The sequence below is a fragment of the Vombatus ursinus genome, unplaced genomic scaffold (assembly GCF_900497805.2).
Source record: "Vombatus ursinus unplaced genomic scaffold, bare-nosed wombat genome assembly UNPS02014863.1, whole genome shotgun sequence".
Taxonomy (NCBI): Eukaryota; Metazoa; Chordata; class Mammalia; order Diprotodontia; family Vombatidae; genus Vombatus; species Vombatus ursinus.
In genome coordinates this window covers 22,806,115-22,819,327 of record NW_020954641.1, presented here as the reverse complement: position 1 = coordinate 22,819,327, position 13,213 = coordinate 22,806,115, and the positions used below count along the sequence as shown (strand labels likewise).

The 13,213-nt window shown below is 38.8% G+C and overlaps 1 protein-coding gene across 10 annotated transcripts in view; it reads right to left on the bottom strand.

Annotated features, from left to right (window-relative positions):
- EBF1 (EBF transcription factor 1) overlaps positions 1-13,213 on the bottom strand; it is a 460,751-nt gene that overhangs the window by 297,056 nt on the left and 150,482 nt on the right. The window lies entirely within an intron of this gene.

Genomic DNA, 13,213 nt, shown 5'->3' with positions numbered 1-13,213 from the left:
TAGATAGATAGATAGATAGATAGATAGATAGATAGATAGATAGATAGACAGATTTTGCATTAGAGTAGTAATGGCACAATATAATACCCTAGAAATTCTATTTTGTGACCAGATGTCACAAACATTTGTTCAATGACACTCTAAGAATTAATCCTAAACATGGATCCCTAAGAACATATCTCTGGAGTATCTTTTCCCCCGCCCTCCGCTCAAGAACTTGGGTTACAGAAAGCTACAGCCTACAAAATTCTTATTTGGAATCCTGAGGCACCATCTAGACTAGAAGCAATTGTTTTCAAGTTCTGTCCCTTAAACATGCTGGTAAATTTCCTAGCTAATTGCGAACTCTATCACTTTGTGCTGTGTTTACTTGGTCCTCTCCCTATCTAGAGGCATTTGGAGAAAGGTTCCCCTTAGGCCTCCTTCTGCAATGATAATTGGTCAGTTGCAGGTTTAACTGGCAAGTAAACAACTCAGCCAGCTGCCAGCAGGTGCAGCAGTGGCACCTGCATGCCATGCTGTCCATTGACGAAAGGAAGCATTCCCTGTGAGGAAGGGCCCATAGCATTCACTTCAGTCTACCACACACCTGCCAGAGAAATTGGGTTTGGGGAACATTCCAAAGAACAGCCAAGACTGACATCCAAGGGCCTGCCTCTCTGCAATGGAAGTAAGATTTGTCCGTATGACTGAGATATTTGGAATATTCAAATCCACAGACATTTTACAGAACCTACACTAAGCAGTGTGCTGGGCCCTGAAGATGATGCAGAATTTGATCTTGGTCTTCAAAGAGTTTATAATTTAGTAAGGGAATGATACAAATAAAAAGGTTGGCCTAGACGATCTGCAAGTTCAGAATATGTAAAATTCTGATGATGAATTTTAAAATTCTATTAAACACAGAAAACCATAGTATACTTAAGTAATGTGCTATTAAATAACATACAGGTCATGAACACTAATTAATAAGTAATAATGGACATACATATATATATAATAAGTCAATTAGAGAGTTGCAAAACAAAGTGTTTTGAGAAATCTAAGGAATAAAAGCATTATACCAACAGGGAGGTTAATGGAAGGCTTCATGTAGGAAGTAACTCATTGAATTGGGTAATAAAGGATTGAAAAGAACTAAGCAGACAAAGCAGGTGTGGGGCATGAGAGTAGGAGGGTGGGGTGAGAGGAACAAAGACACTCCACCATGAGCAAAAAAGGCAGAGAAGCATATTGAGTAGTCCACTTTGACCAGAGCATAGAACATATGGCAGCAAAGAGATAGGCGAGCAAGTTGGAAATGATGACAGTAATCACTCACATTTAAATTGTACTTGAAGACTGGCAAAGTGCCCTCCTACAACAACCCTGTAAAGTAGGTGGTACAAGTATTATTATTTCCACTTATAAGTGACAACACTGAAGTCTAGAGATGACAACTTGCCCATAGTTAAGTCACTAAGCTTTATAAGGGTTTGAAGCAAGATTTAAGCTCAGGACTCTAGACTCTAAGGCTATCACACTTTCTATTTTGCCATGTAGCCAAGCCACCAAACTGAAGCATTCTGGAAGGACTTGGGGAGACAGGAGTTTCAGTTTCATCCACATGTTGAATTACATTGGAATGCAATGAGCCCTCCTACTTCTCCATGCTCATATTCTCTTTACCTGTGCAAAAAATAGGTGGAAGGAAATAAATTCCCAAAGTGCATTAGCTGCTGATTCGAGAATGTCTTTGGTATAAAATTGATCAGGATGAAAGAATCATTTAAATATGAGATGAAATCAATTATGATCAGGATCATTATCTGGGTAACATTTATGGGCAAGAGACAACTCTTGACTTTTTTTTAAAGTTTCATCTCTTTGACTAAATATAATTGAAAATGTCAAATCCATTAAAGACTATTAGATTGAAGCTATCAGCCTCATGAAAGAGCCATGTTGAAAACAGTCACCCAAGATATGTAAAAACCATACAGGTGTTTGAGTGACTGAAGAGTTTGGAGGGTTAAGAAATCTGAACACATAGTTCAACTCACCAGCGCTTTGGCAAATAATATAGCCTCCTCCTATCTTGGTTTCACCATCTGTGAAAAAGGAACAGTAACAGGTCTTCTGGCCACTAAATTTTGGGAAAATCAATAAATAAAATGAGTCTTAAGCAAAAGGCCAGAAGTAAGTAACTCACTCTTTGGAGGTATTTACAACTGAACCCTGCCAAAATACTTACTTCTTATGTGTCTTTTGTTACACCATAGTTCAAATAATATTCCCTGAAATATAATTACATGTAGCAAAAGTCTGATAATATATGGCAAACCTTTAAGGAAGAGATTAGTTCTCCATAACATAGAGGTGCCAACAAGGAGCTCCTTGTATTTTCTATCCCCTGGTGTTTCCCAGGCTACTCAGTGCTTTAGTAGGAGGCTACAGACACTGATGTATCTCCCAAAGTCTGACTAGGTAACATCTTCTTCATTGGTTTCTGAGAAGAAGTTTGGGCTCCTAATAAAAAGGTGTTTTATAAATGCACAGTGTTTTTTATCACCAACACTGACAGAGTTAGTAAGGATTTGAAAATTAGTCTATAATTCAAATCAATTCAATAAACATTTATTAAATTCCTGCTATGTACTGCAAGGTACTCTACTACATGGAAAAAAAAAAGGAAATTTCTCTGACCAAGTATGCTGAGATAGAGAATCTTGTTCTTGTGTGAACAGTTTTACACATAACTAAAGTTGTCACCATGGCACATATGAAACTCCCAAGCAACTGTACATGCCCTTGTGTTGTATATTTTATCAATTACTATCCATGTCCCTACATCTAAGGGGCAGACCTTGAATGGAAAGTAAGTTTTTCTTAATTAGCCAGCACATATTTACTGAGTGTCCACATGAGAGCAGATGCAGCAGAAATGTAAGATTCAGTTGGTCCACTGAAGGCGCGAGTTTGAGGGACAAAGTTAAAATGTATTTAACAACAACAAGCAATATTAGACAAAAATCAATTCAAGAAGCATTGCTAATGCACCTATTGTGGGTAAGGCATTGTACAAAATTAATATCATAATTATAAATGACAAACTGCAGATCATAAGCTCTACAAAAGTTCCAAAGAAACAGAAATTAATTGGGCTAGGCTAGCTAAGAAAAGCTTCATGAAGATGGCAGAACTTAAAAGATATGTATAAATGTGAATAAACAGCAAGGATAGGAGGGCATTCAAGGAGGAATTAATATGAGCAAAGAAACAAAGAAAAGAATGAACAAGGTGTTTTTAGGGCATATAAGAAATTTGATAATGAGTACAGAGGCTATATATGGGAAATAGTAGACAATAGGGTCAGATACACAAAATTAAATTATGTGGTGACTGGATGATGGAGGGGGGCTTGATTATCAGTTGAATTTTTGAAGTAGAGTAGAAAAAATGGGATCTCTCAAAGGTTTTTGAACAGATAGGACAGTAAGATAAAGAAGAAATTTTTGTTCAAGAAACACTAATCTGACAGGGCCTCATATGGTGGATCGGAGAAGTGAGAGTCTAGGGTAAGGAAGGTCATGAAGCCTTAGAGTACCAACTACCAGCATGCCTGACTAGTTTGGACTAGGTGCAGTTAGCCAAACCCCCTTACTTGTACTTTTCTTTTGGTTTCTTAACATCTCTGCCTTTGTACCATCTCCCTCATCTGACTCCTTCTTTCTATTCATACCACTACCACTTGAGTTCAGGCTTGTCACCTCTCACCTGAACTATTGCAAAGGGCCTCCTTATGGGTCTGACTCTTTGTTCTCCCCACTCTGGACCATCCTCCACACAGCTACCAAAGTGATTTTTCATTAAGCACAAATCTAATTGTGACCGTCCTCTACTCAATAAACTCTAGGGGCTCCCTATTGCCTCTAGAAGAAGGTAGAAATTTGCACTTGGAGCTTGTAAAGCCCTTCACAACCTGTCTCCTATTTAGTTTTTCAGCCTCATTATCCATTGCTCTCCTTCCTATACTCTATGGTCTGTCTCGCCAAACTAATCTTTTCTCTCTTAATGCACAGCACTCCATCTTCCATTTCTGGGTCTTTGTATAAACAATCACCAATGTCTGGAATGTGCTTGCTCCTCATCTTCACTTCACAGGATCCCTCAGTTCCTTTAACATTCAGTCCAAGCATTACCGTCTATAGGAAGCACCCGAGCCCTCAGCTACTTGTGCCCCTCCCTAATTATCTCACATTTATTTTGTATTTACTATCTATATTTTTCTTCGGCATATACTTTATGTACATGTCTCCCCAATAGAATATCAACTCCTTGAGATGAGGGATTGTTTCTTTTTTTTTCTTCATATTCCCAGCATCTAGCTCCATGCCTGACACATAGTAGGTATTTAATAAATGCCTGTTGATTGATTTGATAGCAGTTCTCCTCCCTTCAACTCCTAATCTAATTTTAAAATCACTCGAAGGCTTAGTCACAGATTGCCCAAAACAAACACAGACTATCTCAGCCTATCTGGAAAGCTATGAGGCTATTACAGTAATCCAGTCATGAGATGGTGATATACAAGAGACATGACTTAAGAAAAATCGACTGGACTTGGTAACTGACCAAGTCTCTAGGAAGAGTGAGTCAAGGACAACTCCAAGGTCAATAATCCTGAAGACTCCAACTTCCAATCTAGGAGGACGTTTGGGTTCCTAAGGGCATTATCACATCCCTCAACATTCTATGACGTGTGGAATACTCACCAAATGAAATAATCTTGCTATGAATAATCTTCATCATGATTTCTAAAGCTTAGATCAGCTTTCTAACAGATACACCAATTAGCTCTCCCTAATTGGAAGCGTATCAAAAAGATAGAAATAGTCTAGAAACTCACTTCTCTTCTTTTCCCCACCCACCCTCTGGAAGTCTTAGTTCAGCTCAGGGGTGGGAGAACTAGGTACCAATTAGAACCTCCCACATGAAGCAACTTCTTTGCACAAATTAAAATCTTCTAAATTGAAATCACTTTCTAGTCTCTCCCTTCTCCCATTCAAAAGAGGGTTCAAGAACTTCAAGAATTCTTAATGACTCATTACTGACAATGTGTGATGAGCAAGAGGCAGTGACTTCCTAGTTTTTCGGGGGGGGGGGGGGGTGGCGGGGAAGTGAGGAAAGCAAAAGAGATAAGAAAATAATGCTGGCATTTTCCCAGGCTGGGGCCCTCACTTTGAACCCTCCCTTAATCTTCAGGAATCAGGCTGCTCTCACACATCTGTACTGCTCCCCTTCTCAGAATCTCCCCCCGATGTCAGTGGGAGGTCTGAGTACAGGCCAATGGACAGGAAGCTAGTTTACTATAAGATATATATAGAGTGGCCAATCGACTCACAGAGTTATGTGCTTTGCCATTTGGCATTTGATATTTTTTTAAGAAATCATATGATTGGTAGAGAACTATTACCAATGTGTGCTAAAAATAAGGACTAAACCTATTTAAATGGTTCTCAAAAATATAGGTCTTGCTGTGGTTGCTTGTGGGGTGCGTTATTTTTATCAGTTCCCCAGGGATTTACTATGACCTAGAATCCAGCCTTGAAAAGGAACAGTAAGTTCTGTACTACCTGAAACCCAGCCCTATTCATTCAAATCTGGACATGGACAATATCAATGCAAAGAAGGAAAACAAAACAGAAAGGGTGGAAGGAGAAGGGAAGAGGCTGGTCAGAGCTTTTCCAAATCTAAACTGACACTATTTGTTGTTCCCTTCCTTAAGTTCAGCTTGGTGATTCTACCTTTGATTGACATGTGACATTCTTGTCTTCATAGGCAGAGAAGGAAGGTTCCTGATGGTTATCGACATCAGAAAATGTCATGTCTGAATATGGTTTAAAGGGACCTAGCCACCCCCCTCATTTCCTGCCTTCTGCCCCTCAGTTTATTTTAATTATACAACGAAAACTTTCAAATATGGAATGGCTGACTGCTGTATCTCACAAGCCCTTAATTGTACTCAGGAATTGGATCGTGGCATTTTATCACCCTGCAACGGTAAAAGGCACATTTGCAACAGGAGTAGGTCATGGAATATTTTCAGGAAATGCCAATGGATTTCAAGGCCCTTTCCTTTTTATACAAGACATTTGTGGTTTCATGCTTTTTGTGTGTAAGAAGCCCTGCAATCTACACTCCCCCATCCATGTAGCTACTGCAGCATATCTCTCTATTCTATACAAGCTTTGGCACAAGCTTTCTGTTCAATGCATGGTAATACCTAATCAGTAATCATCATGGCTTTTACCCATCTAAAAACTCCTGAGAAGAGTTCACTTTTTCATTCCTTTTCCCCACACTCTGATTTCTTTTCTCCTCTACGCCACTCCCTTCAGCAAGGCAGATATCTGTGGGAAGTCGGGGGGGTGAGAGTGGGGGGAGTGTGGTGAGGGGGGGAGGAGATTGTGTTCAGGTTCCTCCAAGAAAATCTTCTTACCATAAGACAATTTTCTAGGAGAAATTGACCCCACCCTCCTCTGTTTAATCAACCACATATCACTGGCATGCACCAGGATTCCTCAAATAAAAGTTAGTTAGATCATAAACTCCTACAGGCCAGGGCCCAGGTCTTATATACTTCAAAGTGCCTAGCACAGTGCCTTGAATATAGCAGTCACTTAGTAAGTATTTATTGAACGAGATGGTTCAGGTGATTTAACTGTAGTCTTACTGACTGATGCTCTAAATTATTCTCTAAATCTAGACTACTTATGTGGAACAAAAAAATGCTGAGATCCATTCATTACATTCTAGGCACCCATTCCCCAGGTGGCACCAGTCGGTCTTAATCCTTAGCAATACCTATTCATACTTGGACAAAGGCCTTCCTTGGATCTCGAAGTGAGCCAGACTCCTCATGATGAAGAATGTGTGTATTCCCCCAACTTCTAGGCTATGGTACCCACAGCAGTGTTTTTCACTTGACAGATTCATACTGCATCACTTTTAAGTTATTTCCAGTGGGGTGTGTAGTGGTGTCTGTTCACAGATGTTTCCCTAATGCTATTAAGTAAAATGAGGGGTTTCATTGTAGCTTCCTTAGAGGCAATATGGACAGAAGGGAAGAAATAGATTGCCTATTCTTTTATATTTACTGGCCCTAACATCTTCCATTAATGCTTATGAAATGTGCTCCTCCAGAGATACATATGTCCAGTATATGATATTTCATTTTGGTCTTTAGGTAGTGCCAGACTTTATATTTTGCTCAGATTATGTTTTTTTTTCCCCTGTGGTCATTTGTTTATCCTTACTTCCTATTGCTGTAGAGTAAGCTCCTTCCTCCAAATAAGGGGACTGAAACCAAAGAAAGGTAAGGAAAATGAGCTCAAGGTCACTTTGATAGAATTAGATGGAAAGAAGAGATGCTTGGTTCAATCTCCGAGTTTACCAGTCCATCCCTTTTCATCCCCAAGGCAGGGGGTGGTCTATGGCACAGTAGTTCCTGAAATTGAATATCCAGCTGTCAGAGAGATAACTTCATAATTGTAATAAACACTTTAAAATATCCAAAAAATATAAATTTTGTATCTGATGGATACAAATCTTGTCTGAAATAACAAACTTCCCATCATCACAGAGAACTGTTCAGAGATAAATGAGGTGTTTCATGGTAGCCAGTGGTATAATCTATACTTCTGATTTTTTTTTCATTAGGGAAGGAAGTAGCCTGAGATTCCCAGAAGATACTAAGAAAGCTATGAAGACAAATGATGCCCCTGATGCCCTCAAAGAGTGTATGAAGTTTAGTAGTAGAGATAATTAACATGAAAATAATAAAAACTTATGTTTATACATCACTCTAAGGTTTTTAAAGCAATTTCTTCACAACTACCTTGTGAGAAATGAAGTATAAATATTAATATCTCCATTTCTCAGATGAGTAAACTAAGACTTAGAGTGAATTACTTGGTGGTCACAAAGCTAGTAATTGGTGGCTTAGTACAGTGCAGTACCAGGTAGATTTGTAGAGGCTAAAGTTGGAAGTTACCCAAAGGGTGACTTCAGCCTTCCCCAATCACTCCAGCACATGATATACTCCTCTCAAAACCCTCATGGCATTCATTGACTATAGTATCACTTGTTGGACACCATATCATCCTTTACCTTTTCATGCATTTTGGTATTCCCCTCTCCCACCTTCCCCAATTAGATTCTAAGTTGAAAGACAAGGATTTCTGCATGCTGGCCCTAACTTACATTTCTAGACATCTTATATCACCATGTCTTCACATACTCTATACTCCAGCCAAATTGAACTACTCTTTCCTACTTCTCAGTCTTTATGTATACATCCTGCTCCCTTTCAGGCCTTTACTCATAGGACTGGAATATACCCTTACCTTTAACATCTCCACCTTTTAAAATCCTAACTAATCTTTCAGGACCCAGTTCAGACACTACTTCCTCCATGAAGTTTTTTTTTTTCCAATTCACACAGCTAAAAATAATCTATCCCTCCTCAAATTTTACATAGCATCTTGCACCCCTCCTTTGTACTTATCATATTCTAATTTGTATTACAGTCATTATTGTATATATAAGGGTATAATGGAAAAACCACTAAGTTTCGAGTTAGGAGAAATCTAGGTTGAAATCATGGCTCTAGTGTTAGCCTGTGACCCTTACCCTCTTTTAAGATTTAGCTTTCTCACTTATAAAATGGGAATAATAATATTTGTACTACCTACCTCATAGGCCTTTTGTGGAAAATGTGCTACATAAACCTTAAAGTGCTATATAAATGTGAATTATCATCACCATCTCACCCACTTGACCATAAACATTTTGTGGCCATTTAGCTAGGTTACTTATTTTAGTATCTCCTGCAAGATCTAACACTATTCTTTGTGCATAGTAGGTGATCAGTAAAGATTTGTTGAATTTCTCTATAACAATAACATGTTCTGGGCTTTATTTTGGGAAGGAGGAAAAGAAAATGGTCTAGACCTGCAGTTTCATCTGTGTAGCAAATTGCCAAGTAGGAACTCCTCCAATAATGCAATCAGCAATTGGTCTTAACTTAAAATATTATGGAGCTACCTAGGCCACTGAAAGGTTAAATTACCTATGCTACCTCTAGTATGTGTACCCAAACAAAGACTTGAACTCAGGTCCTCCTAACTAACTCAAAGACTAACCCTGAATCCACTATGCCACACTGCTTTTCAGAATAATAATAGCTCACATTTACATAGCATTTTATAATTTAGAAAGCACCTTCTTCATAAAAATCTAGGGATAAGTGGCACAAGTATAGAGACCAATGTCTCCCCACCTCATAAACAGTATCCAGAACACTGTGGGACACATTGGGGATGGATGCTCAATAATCTTTGTTAAGGCTAATCACCAAGTGGGCACTGGACTCAACTTTGAGAATATTTTTTTTTTTAGCTTTAGTTTTCCTTCCTTTTTTATCTTGACAGGTACAAGTTCATGGCAAGGGTTTCTCATGTAATTGCTGAGTATTTCCACACATGAGCTGTGAAATTCAGCACATTCTAGAAGCATAGTACATGCTAATTTTCCTTCTCTCTGATAATTCTCAAATTTTCAAGTTCTTCTCTTCTACTAAAACATATTGATAAAGCCCATTCACATTAAGGTGGGGAGTTGGGGGAGGCATGACATTCAAAATACAATTGCCCAAAAGACTTACCTAAAACATATTCTCAACCACAAGGGTAAATAATAGTGTGCATGTGTGCAGCCCACTGCCCTGTATGAAAGAGTATCTAGGGGCTAGGGGCTCTCAGATTGGGACTTGAGATTAACAGATACATACACACATGGGGGGAAAAAAAACAGTTTAAAGGACCTGATCTGAACTGTAAAACCAACCCCACTCCCTCAACTAAAGCCCTGGCCCTGATTTAAAAGTGACAAAAAGGGTCTTTGAAGTTTAGAAATAGAGACTAGCAGTGAGAAGATGCAAACTCCCTTGACTTGAAGAGAGGAATTAATGAAATACAACCAAGCCATTTGGATGCCAGTGCCCTTCAGTCATCCCACCTACTAAAAGACACTGTTAAAAATCCCCCTGCTTTTATTAGGAGAAACAAACGGAGTCGACTACCGTGCACTCAGAGTTTTTCATCCTGAAAGTCCAGGATGGCTTCAGCATAATAAAGGTCATATCTCCTAACCACGGTAATGTTCACACAGCAACATGAGCTCACTGCTGAGGGCCGGGTTCTCAGAATTTCCCCTGTAGAAGGTGTTGCCGATTAAACTATCGCATTTCAAAGGGCTCCCGTACAGTAAATAGGAAAGAAAGGAAAAAAGAGAACCAGGGCCTTTTGTTAGTCAAAAAGCTAGGGAAGGCGATAATTAACCCATTTTTGTTGAGAAATCATTTGGACAAAAGTCAAGGGATTTACCACCCTGTCAATTGTTAAGTCCAGATAAGGACATTATATTCCAGGGTACAAAGGACTACTGAAGACAGTGAATGGAAAGTAGGCCACTACTACTACTTTACCTCAGATCTGAAAAGGACTTTTTCCCCCTTCCAAAGCAGTGATGATGGACTAAAGGATTTTTCCCCTACACTAAAAACATAACTACACTGCCTGGGTTTTTGCATTTTGTTAAATATTCAAAGGTATTGTGCAATTAGCATGTCATTAATGAATAATTAATTATAGCTAAAGCAGCCTTCAGATTTTTGCAGTTAAATTATTTAAACAACAAATACAATATAATGCAACTCCCTCACTAGGTGTTTTGTTATTGCATTATCTGAAAGGAACAGCAATATTACTTTTCATTAGTTGTAGGAATTATGGGCAACAAAAATGGTTTCCATTTTTCTATCTAAAAGGGAATTTTTCCCCTAAAAAGAGAAAAATTAATTCAAAGTAGCTTTTCAATGAACTAAGAAGCTTTGAATATCTAAAATTAAAATAGTTTGAAGAATTAGGCTTGGACATCTGTGCTTTAAAGCTAAAAGTAAAAATTCAAAAGTCTGTCTTTTGAGAGAAGTCAGGTACCAAGGGCATCTTTTTTTCCAGCAATTTAGTGTCAACTTAGCAGGAGACCAACTGAAAATCTAACATTTCCATCAGTTCTTGAAAACAAGTAGTTATCACAAATCTACCCCCAGCAAACAGCTAAGAGTTAAATAGAAAGTAATTTGTTGCTACTTGCAGACATACATCACTAGTAAGACGTTAGTTTATATTTATAAGCAGCACATCTGTGATCAGTTGGTTTATCCATCTGTTAACCACACCAGTAAACAGTATGTCTGGGAGCGTCAAACCCTTATATCCATCACAAATTCTTGCTTTAATTGTGTGTTTGCCTGACAAACCTCTATTTAAGTATACTTTCAGGCTGTTTTAAGCAGTTCCAATTGCTTCTTCCTCCTTAATATTTTCCCTCCAACACATTTTTTTGGTCACCTAGACAATACTATTTTGAAAATTTCATAGATGAATTTATAAATAAATATACATACTACTTCATTTCCTTGGAAGGTAATGAGGTCCCTGTCCCTGGAGGTGATCAAGAAAAACTAGTTAAGAATGATGAAGAGATCTGTGTTTCAGGCCTTTGGATTAGATGACCACCAAGGACCCTTCCAGCTCTAAATTCATAATTCTATGATTGCAAATAAATGCTGTTGGCCATCACGATGCAGAGGGGTAGGGAGGAAGAAAGAAGCAGAACATAACTTTGGCTTCATTCTCCACCAATACTCAAGTATCAGCCTCCAATTGTACCTTCTTGGAGCCATGGATATGAAAACTGGTAGGTTCAATTTAACCCTTGATGAAAGGGGAGAATGAGCCAGTTTGTTTAGAAAGTAGCGATCCCCAGTCCCATCTCATCAGAGGAGAATAGTGTGCGGATTTTCCTTTACCCCCTGTATTACTTGGCACCTGCTGCCCTATCCATGGCACATCTCTGTTTCAGACCCTCCCAGCTGCTGCTTTCCAGAGGCACTCTGAACCCCAAACCTCAAAGGAGACTTTAGACTATGACCACACTTTTTACGGAAAGTAGTATAAGTGTAAAACTAATTCTTAGTTAAGAAAAAAAAAAAAGATGAGTGTTCAGATCTTTATTTTTAAAAAAAAAAGTAATAAAAAAAAACTACCTTTCACAATTAGGGAAATATATGCACAATTTTCTACCAGAAAAAAAAGAGGAGGGGATTTTACTCTATTTTTCCCTCCATGCCTTTTACATTGATATTTGCAGCAGTGTTAAACTCCATGCAACACTGTTACACTCCACTTCCCTGCTTTGAGGAACCGAAAGTCTGCATGTGTCTATGTATCATCATGTTTCTGTTGATGTTGCTGCATGTGGCAAAATGGTCTATATGATTAACCCTCATATTCTCAGGGCATTCTGCATGCAACTTCCTGCTACTCCATAAATGTTTAGATTGATGCAGTTATCTAGGGGTGCGTGTGCCTGATGAAAAAAGCCAGTGTGTCTCTAAATAATCATTCAGGCATAATTTAGTCAAATGGCATTACTGCCGCTCTACAAATGTGCCCCAGTCAAAGAAGGTGTTTCTTGTCAAGGGCATCAAGACTGTAATGTTCCAGCAAACAGTCCTCGATCTTATAGCATATAATTCAGGCAAACTGAATGAGCATGTGTCCAATTTATAATTAATCTACTTTCAAAACTCTTCCCTTTAAAGCTAACATGCTTCTCAATTGCACTGAATTATTTTGGGGGTCAGTGCTTCCTCATTCCCTGTACCTGAAAGTGTCTTCCCAGAACATTGTCTGGATATCTCCTTTGCCCCTGTCACTCTACACCTTTAAACCAATTCAAATCATAGATTTAGAACAAGAAGGCACCTTGAAGGTCAGCAAGTCCACTGCCTCTTCAGTTTTCAGATGAGGAAACTGAGGGCCAGAGAGGTGAAGCAATTCTTGCAAGGTCACACAGGAAATACAATGTGGCAGAACTCACAGTTGAATCCAGGTCCCTTGACTCCAAATACTGGGCTCTTTCATTGTATTAAAATGACCCTGTTCTACAAACAATGAGTGCCCACTACAAGCAAAGCCCTGGGTAAGGCTGAGGATACAAAGGGAAAGGAAAAGGAAAAGGAAAAGGGAAAGGGAAAGGGAAAGGGAAAGGGAAAGGGAAAGGGAAGGGAAGGGAAGGGAAGGGAAGGGAAGGGAAGGGAAGGGAA